The sequence below is a fragment of the Monomorium pharaonis genome, chromosome 7 (assembly GCF_013373865.1).
Source record: "Monomorium pharaonis isolate MP-MQ-018 chromosome 7, ASM1337386v2, whole genome shotgun sequence".
NCBI classification, from domain to species: Eukaryota; Metazoa; Arthropoda; class Insecta; order Hymenoptera; family Formicidae; genus Monomorium; species Monomorium pharaonis.
This window is the reverse complement of record NC_050473.1, coordinates 12,534,494-12,545,646: the sequence shown is the minus strand read 5'-3', so window position 1 is coordinate 12,545,646 and position 11,153 is coordinate 12,534,494. Positions and strand designations below refer to the sequence as shown.

Genomic DNA, 11,153 nt, shown 5'->3' with positions numbered 1-11,153 from the left:
TTCCCTTAGCGGTAACATAATCGAATGACGAACAATTGGATGATCGCGAATTGCACGCGTCACACCTCCGATGGGTTTATCTCGCCGTACGTGTCCTTGGTATTCAAGGTCTCACACTCGATATTGATTTCGTCGATGTGTGACACCGCCCGCACCGCGATAATTTAATATCGACGTAATATCATTCTCACGCGGCATGACTGATCTCGAAAGTGCTCGCGAGCATTATTGGCACCATAGATCAGCGTCAATAATAAATTAAAAAAAGAAATATATACTAGAGCTTGCATCTAGTCTTACATAATTCAATTTATTTTTTATAATATCACATAATTTAATTTTTTATTTAAATGCCTCATAATTTGAATACATTTTCAAAGTGTAATAATATCATAAGAAATCTTATCAAATATCTCTAGAAAAATATGATATTTCTTAAAATCAATCATTGAAGTACAGACAATACATTCCTTCGAGTTGTTCAAAGAAAAATTTCTTTATTGAAATCTTTATTGAAAAACTAAACAATCTAAAAATACAAATTATAAATTTTCAGGAATTATCACGTTTCACTGCGAGAAAATATTTCAGTAATTACTCACGCGAGTAATTCGCCGATTAATCCATCCTTCATCGCTAGTCGATCTAAAATAAATCTGATCTGAAGTCTCGCATTAAAAGAACAGAATTAGGAAGAACATTGACGACATGTGTTCGCATCTTCTTTCTTCTACCCACGCATTCTCCAGCTGATTTCGTCCTCTTTATCTCATATCTCCCTAAGGAGGAAGAAAGGGAGAGAAGGGGGGAGGCATTACCTGAGAGAAGACACTCACTCACTCACCCCCCCCCTCTCTCTCTCTCTCTCTCTCTCTCTCTCTCTCTCTCTCTCTCTCTCTCTCTCTCTCTCTCTCTCTCTCTCTCTCTCTCTCTCTCTCTCTCTCTCTCTCTCTCTCTCTCTCTCTCTCTCTCTCTCTCATTTTACTCGTTCCTTACTTCACAATTTCTATTAAAAAATTTCACTGCTATAAATACTCTGCCATTGAAAACTTTCTCCCTTTCAAAGAATCCACGTTTCGCGGTTATAGAAGAACACATAACTAACCCCAGGGCAAACTGCGACAACACTACGATCTGCTCTCATTGCTGACGTTGCTCTCAGCTGGCAACCTTTACGAAGGAGGGCAAACCGGTGGCGACGGCGCCGAAGAGAGGAGACAACCAGCAACGGCGACCTTTACGGTCCATCCGTCGCGCGTCGTCGGCGTAAATTTTCCAACGAGATGCCTCCTCTCTCCTCGAAAAAGGGCGGCCCACCCTCCCCAACCAACTCATGCCACTCCTTATCGAGAGAGGAGAAAAGAATGTACCCACCTTCACTGTTTATACTTCTCCATATCTTTCGAATTTGTATTAATGTTATTTCCCTGCAGCAATGAAAAGAAGAAAGGAGGAATTAAAAGTTACATCGACGTAGAAAATTGATACAATGGATGGAATAGGTATGAGTAGCTTAAAAACTCAGAAATTCGAATATCAGAATCAGATATTTTGTAAAATTCTAATTTTATACATCACTTTGATGCAACATGACAAATATTTAAAAATAACACAAAATCTTTTGATGTAGAAGAAAAATTCTGCTATATAAAATTATTAAAGTTACCGAAATCAGTTACCAAGTGAATTTTACTTTCTTGTCTTCTCTATCCAAATCAATCCCTTGTTATTAATGATGTAAAAACAGAATAAACAAAATTTAAAATTAATTAACGTTAGCGAAAGTAAAGTTTACGAAATGTGTATTCAATAAAATCTGTTCTAAATACACTTAGTGTGCTTTCCAGCAAGACACAGTGTCCACTAGTATGAGTGAGAGATACTGATATGTTCTTTCTCACACTAATGGACACTGTATTACACTGTCTTGCTGGAAAGCACACTTAAACTTATGCAGGAATCAATTATGGATTCGTGTAAATTTCATGACACGGAAAAACTACTGTAATCTCGGTAATTCGATTTTCAACCCTTGCAAATACAGAAACTGAAATCTAATCACAAGCCATCACATTCATTATCATAGCATCGAAATCTCGACTTGTTGACTATTATATTTATTTCAAGAACATTGCCAAGAACGGCAGATAGGATAAATGTGAAAACTTATGAACTCTTGTAAAATTATTTCTCATCTCTCCAATTTACATCGCACTAAATTTATTTGCATCGAACTAAAACGATCCCTCTCTCATCTTTCACTTTTTGAAGAAATCGGCCAGCTATCCCTGATTGCGCCCTGATGCACACAAGACGAAAGGGATGGCAATGCACTTACCCCCACACTATATCCTCAACACACTACTCCGCCTACTCCGAGTCCCTTCTTTCCTATTCTCCCCGCCCTATTTTGCCTTCCACTCTCAAAAGGATTATACTTTCGTTCTATTCTTATTTTTATTTTTTCCATGATTATCTTGCTCAAATTTACTATTCTATTTTTCCCATATTTCAAATTCATGCTTTTCACAATAGACTTTGCAATTTATTGTACAGAACCTGTTATAGGGTACAAAAGTCAAAATTCATTCGATAATTAATCAATAATAAGAACAAACAAACAAATGTTTTTAAACGTTATTTTATCGATGATACTATCAAGGTCTTTATCCATATGTTACATACAAATACTACATATTATTTAAACAATTATTTGAATATTTATATAACTTTTAGACAATATTTTTTCAAAACATACTTCTTTCACAAATAATTTGCTATCATTTTGTGATATTAATTAAGATATGTTTGTAGCACTATTATGTATCAAATATTCACTTACGATTAAAAAAAGACGCGTATATATACATATTTCATCTTTTATATAATATTTTATAAATGTTTAACTAAAAAATTTTTATGAATAAAATATAATGGCGAAATCATTACGCTACGCGATGAGTCATTCTTTATTAAGTTTTTATTCCAGATAATCAATCGCCGTTTTAATTTAACATATCTTACCACGCCATTCGGTCATTTTCCAATAAAGTTCCCCATGAATTACATCGAAAATACACGTAAGGCTGCTATACTTAGGACTATGAGAGTAGGTAACAGATTCCACAATAAATTTGCCGGTGAATTATTCAAGAAAGGTAAATAGAAGAAAAGAGGGAGATGTATAAAAGAAGTCATTGGTTACGTTCAGAAAACACAAGTGATCAGTGAGCGGTCAGTAGTGATCATTGGTCCTTACTGTTAGATCTCTAAATTTAGACCAATTATATTAGCGAATTACTCAACTGTTGTGCAACGGTTGTGTTTTCTGAACGTTGCCATTATAGTGCTTTTGCATTATGATACTTTAAAGACGATAAATACACTGTGTTTAATGAAAAACTTTAAATATTAATTATCCCTCTCTCATCTAAAAATATTAATTATCACAGTAATCTCTATGTTGGATTTGTTATTAAAATTTTTATAAAAGCAAGTTTAATATTGATGATATCCGATAACAATGATAAAAAATACTTTAAAGATACGCAATAAAATATACTTTATGAATCGATCATTATTTATGTCCAAGGTATGCAGAGAAAATATTCTTGTCAAAGCATCTAATAACTACAAGGATAAAAATAAATCTACTAAAAACCTGAGAAAAAATTATAGAAAGGTAGACGACACAATAGATAATTAAACATTTACTCTCCACGTCAAAATAAAAATTAAATTTAAGCTCCTAATAAAGAGACAAAGAAAAAGATAAAGAAAGGATGGGCGAGAGGAAAAAAAATCGTCAAAGCAAAAGGGTTGGCAGAAAACAGCAGGAGGGCGATAAGAGGGTGATATGCGTGGGCTGGCTTCGACGCGGGGGTTTCCCAACTGCGCAATGTCGCTATCCGTTATCGACCGGTTCGCAAGCGCTATAAATACTAGGCACCAGGCTCTCACTACCCCTTATAGTTCCCTCTCTCTATCCTACAGTTTACCTCGACCGACCACCCACACACGTACATATTCTCTACACACCCCTCTCCTCTCCTTTCCATCCTCCATCTCTCGTACAACTGAACCATCCTCCATCGCGTCTATCGTAGTTTTGTGTGTGTATGTGTATGTGTGTCTTCCTCTCTCATTATTTTCCCTCTTCTCTCTGTCTTTCTCTCTCTCTCTCAGTCAACGAGGGGTGGAAAACCTTGACCTTCAAAAGAGCGTCAGAGGGCGAACATGGCGCTGTTTCCACCCTCTCTCAGTACTCCCCTTCCCACCTGATTTCTCCCACCTTACCGTGTTCTCTTGCTATCCGCTACCAACCCGTCTTTTCTACCACCGCTTTCAAACTATAACGATAATTCTTAGTTCTTTGTCTCTCATCTCACTTTTGCAATGAGTAAAATTATTATATCATTGTTTCTTTACTATTTTGCAAATTGCACAAATGGCTCTAATCCACTACCATTTCAATTATTACTTGAGAAAAGTATAGAATGCCTTCGATTCTTCTTAATTCTTCTTTTTATATACATTGCAATAACTGTACGTATTAACTTATTATACCTTTACTAAATATATTTTTTGTTTCTAGAATATCAATTAAAACTTTTTGTCAAGCTTTCACTCTTCCCATTTATCCTTACATCTAACTATTATCATATCTTTTTCTTTGCATTTTTTTTCAGTTAATAAAATTCAAACCCACCGATATGTAACACAAATGTTTATGAATCTTCGAATAAAATATCGAATTGATCGAATTATATCGATTAGAAAACAAAAATAATTGTGACTAAGTTACTTCTTTTTCACGAAATAAAAATTTACGATCAGTCTCGTGACCCAGTCATACATTCCGTTTTGGTGGTTAAGAAAAGTTATGTGTATGTCGGATCGTAAAATACCGCAGATTATTCTTGTGAGAAACTAAATGTTCCATCTACGTCACACACGTACCACGCGAGGATAGATTTTCTGTACGATAGTCATTGAGATTGTTGTAATAGACGTTCCAAAAAGAGTCACGGTGAGAATATCGATGATTCGGAAGATGAGAAACGCTAATGTGAACGCTGCTCAACATAATGGCATTTCGGTAAAAAATTTAGTGCAACTTTGGTTAAAGAAAAATCAATGTGTAATTGAAAACCTTAGTGATTCTAGAATAATATTTTCTTTCAAAGAATAAATCAAAATTATTTTAACTCGTCTAACAAAATATTTCTACGAATTATCTTTAATTTAGATTATCGGAAATAAATATAAACGCTACATAAAAAAAAGACAGATCTACAAATTTATTATATTATATTTAATACGTTTAGAACGTGATACGTTAGGCTCAATTATATTTCTCTATTGAAGACAAAGACACTACACGAGAATCTCGGTGGCCAGTTTCAAAATCACGATATTTCGAAGCGTTGCGCAATTCTTCTCCTTCTCCTCCTTCTCGTTCGTTTTCCTCGGTTTGTCAGCTGGTCTCAAGGTCGACCGCCCGAGAGAACGATCTTAGACAAGGTGGGGACCGGTCTTTCAAATTACGCCACGTGCAAAGAAAAAATGTAGCTGAAACGACGTTCGATTATGTCATATCTTTGCGGTATAATGGCGTGGATTAACCTAGTAATAGATCAAAACAAAGATTATTGCAGATAATTTTTATACTTTTGTTTTATAAATTATTACAATTATACAAGAAGTATTCTTGCTTTTGGAAGTTTAAGAAGATTTGACTTCTCAAATGTTAAAACTATCAAGTAAAAAGAATCATGGAAATATTTAAATGTTCGCAGAGATAAGCAATTTATCACTAATAATTTTTAAGTGTTACTGCGATGTAAGAAAAAAGTTTTATTCGGTTTCAATTTCAAAAAAAAATTTCACTAAGAATTATATGACTTGTAAAGAGATAATTTTTTTTAAAGCATAACAAATAACTATATAACAAGCAGTTGCTAATGCGAAAATTACAGAAGAAAAAAAAATAATTTAAATTAATTTTTCACGCTATATCTTTTTAATTCTATTAAATAAACATAAGCTTCTATGTTAATGTACCTACTTTGATCACAATATACAATCAAGCTAGAAAGGATACTATTTATTAATATCTGTATAATTGTGTGTACTTGGCAATTGAAAGTTCATTCATTTGCCAATACGATGTAAAATATAAAAGCTTAAAATCATCCATAAAAAGAAACATTCACTCCCTCCCGATATATAAAATCATATCTCTTTTTTATTTATATAAAAATTATTGCATTAGTTATGTTATGCTCATTTACCATTACAATTTCAAGCAACTAGTGGAAAGTCTCGTAGAAAGAACTATTCTTTGAGCCTCGTAATGTTAAATCTAGAGAAGACACGCGATAATTGCGATTTTATCAATGACTATAATATTTTCCAACTTGAGCAAATCTGTGTGAAAGATGGACGTAATAGAATTGGTAAGCGGCATATTCTCATGATATTGTTATCGACATACATATCCCTTGCGAAATGAATGAGTCTGATTACCTGATGCCATCCGCAAAAATCACGCTGCACAGTTTAATTAATACGTTCACGAATCTGAAAAATTTATGCTCGACCCGAAATTTAATTGTGCATTTTATATATAGGTATGTAGAACTTCCTCCAAATTTTTCACTATCAAATTTCTGAAGTCAAAGCCAAGTTGAAGCCGTGATTTTTTTCAAATGTTCAAAATAAAACGCCTGAAAAATGTCCAAGTTTCTCATCTTACATAAATCAATCCTAGTCTCAATAATTTTATTTATTTTAATTATTCATCATGACACACATTTTTTTTTTTACTACTAATTTTTTACAAAACTTTTATTAACATTTATATACTTTAAATTTATATTGTACAGATTAATTGCATTCTAATTAAATGTGTTGCAAATATTAATTACAAATTTCAAGAGCAAGAATACGTGCTTTATTTCTCTTTACAAATCTTATAGTATTTCATATGTAACACGCAATACAAATAACTTAAGAAGGTTAATTAAAAAGATATATTTATTTGGCAAATAAAATATATAGACATATCTAATCCAGAAGTATCCCATAATCTTTCATCGGAGAAATTTGCTATTAACTGAAATTGTCTACATAGAGATACAAAGGCAGAAATGTTGGCATTTTTCGTTCGGGGTATTACATTCGAATAAATAATCATCAAAACACAAGTGCGCGCACGTCGGCGGATCGCATGAATAGATAACCGGCAGACATGCGTGTGACTCATTGTCAGAAACGCAAATAAGGAAGAAAACATCGTTCGGCTACGTTCGCTACAAAGGCGGACCAAATGTCAGATAACAAAAATGTCGGAAATCTAACGATTACCTTTTACCAATAATCCGCCTCCGCTTCCGTCATTTTTAAATTTTACGAATGATCCGGCTCAACGTGCTTTTTTAAAGAGAATTATAAACGTATATGCATGTACTTGAATCACTTATTACAAAGTAAAATATTTAGTTGATCGACAACTTAACAATACGATAATACATAATCAGAATATGTACATGTACTCGATATAATATTACTCCACAATTCGCAAGTGAAAGATATTTATGTACATGTTTTATTTTTACATCACGAAACACGATATTGAATTTTCTCATCAAACTTATTAGAGTAAAAATAAAGATGTTCTCGAGACGACGATGATGTATCTTTAATATACAGTTCGATCTACAGGAGCGATTTTTTCAGACCATATCCAACCACGATATTCTATTCACATAACTGCGCAGCTCGTCTATTCTGCGTACATTAGACTTAAAAGAAGCGTAGCGTTCAAGTTCCCGGAACCAACAAGATATCGTCACAAAAAATATTTGTAGTTTTAAAAATTATTTGTAGCTCTCTCCTAAATTGTTCGCATTTGTACTTGTGTTTATTTTTAATTTCTTTTCCTTCAACTCTTTCATACCAATCCTGTATAAATATTATTTGCTACAAAGAAAGTTTTATATACGAAAATAAATCATTTTAGGCCCGAAAGTCTTACATACATATAAAATATCGGCTGCGACGCGACAGGCAAAGCATTACCAAATCCATCATAAGTTGACACGTTCCATATTTCATAGTGTCATTGTTAATGAGAATACTTGCTCGTTTTTTTACTATTTATACATCTTTAATGTCCTGACCAATAAAAAATGCGAATATTTGTAAAATTAATGCAAAATTTCTTTTCCTTTAGTTTAATTATTTAGTAAACTACAATTTTACCCACACATACCACAAGAGACAATTATCTTGCGATATTAATCATTAGAAGATTAAATAAAACATGGCGATAATTATTACACAGAATTGTATCAATGGAAAAACAGAAACGAATAAGGGATGAGATGAGATACTTACAATCATCAGATCGATTCAATAATCGTCATCAACCCGAGGGAGATCCCGTGATTTTCGCGTGTCTCTGCGTTCTCAGCCGTCAGTTCCCTTTCGCACGCGGACGTCGCGGACGTAGCCGAACGAACGAACGAACGGCGGATTCGACAAGCACAGGCGGTGCTCGTTTTTTCGAAAATCCATCGGAGATAGATAGAGATAATGGAGGATAGGAAGAAAGAATGGGCGACATTCGGCAGATTCGGATGGCGAGAACTTGGCTGAATTTTCGCGATCGAGAGAAGGTTGCCGGTTGCCGGTTGCCGGTTGCCGGTTGCCGTTTGCCGGTTGCCGCCTTGGCACTGACACTACTGACAGTGGCCCTCGCGCCTAGCAACACCGAACACCAAACTGAAGGCTGAAGGCAGCCGGGTACTCTCCCTCCCTCCCGCCCTCCTTCCTCCCGCCATTCCCTTCTCCCGTTCTCCCTCACTCACAGAGATCTGCGAACGGCCTCCATCGCGTGCGTTCGCTGCTCTCCCTCCCACCGCGCCGCTTATTCCTTCGCTATCGCGATTTAACTTCGCCTCTTTGTCTCGTTAACGCGTTTGTTCGCCGAATATCGTCCGCGTCGCGCGTCGTTACGAAACAGCCACGTGTCACGTTTCTTTCATTGCGTTACGATACACCACGCCACGCCACGCCATTCCCTCGCCTCGTTTCACGTGCGCGTCACAATTTACGTACGCACATACAAATCCATCCATCGGTCAGTTTTTTTCACCGATTCGCGCGTTACCTCGACACTGACGAAGTCTGCCTCGACCGCGGTACCGGCTCCGCGCGCGCTAAACTCGCGGCCATGCACGCTGATTGGTTGAATAATGCCATCACGGCCAATCGCGATCTCGCGCAAAGCCGCTCACTTCACGCAGTTCATGCCGACACCGCCGTCGCTGCCGATTTTGCCAATGCTCTTGCTATTGTTTTGCTACTGCTCTACTCAGCCTTATTATTATTATTGCTACCGCTTGCTCTCTTTTGCGACAGAAATGTTTCGACTCTAAGTAAGCATACTAGAGAGAAAGCTCAGGCATTTTTTCATTCGAAGCCGACACATTCATATGCTCAAAAACCATTTTCGTCACAATCACTTGAAATTCAAATCACTACAAAATAGATTACAAAAATAACCTCTGAACTAAAAGTAATAATTAAAACAATTTATATCTGGTCGTACTGTCAACTATATATATATATATATATATATATATATATATATATATATATATATATATATATATATATACATTAGAAATCCATACTTGACATAGCTGGCGAGTAATTTATTCAGATTTTGAAATATAATAGCGTAGTCTCTTGGAATAATAACAATCCCGTGATACCAGCCGCAGCGCGTTGTATTTTATCATACATAAGCGTTCAGCCAATCTCCATACAGTTACCGCCTCGTTTCATGCCGTTACTTCGATAACGGCATCGATTCGACTCACCATCGAGTCCGATCTCGTTAAGTCGATCGCGCGCGCAAAGTTACATAAAAGTATAAGCGTCTAAATCAATAAAACAAGTAGCATACAAGTCTGACTAGACGATACAGCTCGTGTTAATCATTTGCTTATACAGCATCGTAAGGCTTATGCACCAAGTTTTCGTTTCCATTTAAATTGACATTTAAATAAATGATGAGAAAAATTGTCTTCAACTCTTACATTTCATTTATTATTAATGGAAATGTCAAGATATTAATGTTTCTCAGTAAAAACGGCATGGTTTTTTTTACAAATTTACCTTAAAAACAAACGTAATTATGCCAAAAGAGTAATTGTGCTTGGTTAATTTGAAAGTAATTTCAACGGTAATCTTTACTAATAACATCAGTACAAGGAATTCAAACGAATTGATTATTCATCACTGACGACTAATAAGGAACTTATAATATTAGTCGTTTAATCAATATGAAGATTTCATTAGAACTTTTAGAATTTATAGAAACCTCGCTATGAAAAAATGATGTTAAATTTAAGCAATATCATTTGTGTTTTCCGTCAAGGTTGAAACATTGTGTAAACATTTGGAGAAATATTCCTAAAAAAATATGTAAGATGTTCTCAATTGCCTAACAATGTGTGTGTCTCAGGTATAGAAAAATGAAGAAAACTAAAAGAATTCTTGCAACACATCGGACAATGCAAAGCATTATATCCGCTTAATCTAACAAACGACATCGAGCTAATCACCAAACAAACGACGAGAAACAGAACCTTCGTTTTCAGTGCACGTTCCCTTTTCCTGTTTTTCCGTGACCTAGTTTGCGTCGTCACCGGGATAAGAAAAAAAGGAGCCGAACGAAAGAACAAGTCGAATGAAATGAAGAACGCACACGGAAGCACACACGGCAAATTACGAACACTTTTATTTTCTCGACACAGATAAAGAATTACCAGTATCCTTAATATTTATTTAAATATCAATGTAAAGCGCGCGCGCGCGGATGTGTGTGTGTGTGTGTGTGTGTGTGTGTGTGTGTGTGTGTGTGTGTGTGTGTGTGTGTGTGTGTGTGTGTGTGTGTGTGTGTGTGTGTGTACAACGGTTAAGAAATTGATGCGTATTTTACATGTATTATTGTTCACAAAACTTAAAAAGTTTTTTAATCTTTTTTACAGAAAATATTTTGTTAGATAATTTTAATCTTTTACAATAAAACGATAACACGAAGTAATAACACAAATAATGACACATCGATAGCAAGTTTT

At 35.2% G+C, this 11,153-nt stretch overlaps 1 long non-coding RNA gene across 1 annotated transcript; it reads right to left on the bottom strand.

Annotated features, from left to right (window-relative positions):
• Positions 1-471: 471 nt before the first annotated feature.
• Positions 472-8,836, bottom strand: LOC118644082. The gene is made up of 3 exons (XR_004964084.1): positions 8,401-8,836; positions 997-1,427; positions 472-779 (listed from the first exon to the last, which is right to left on the bottom strand). It is a non-coding gene; the product is annotated as an uncharacterized LOC118644082 (long non-coding RNA).
• Positions 8,837-11,153: the final 2,317 nt, after the last annotated feature.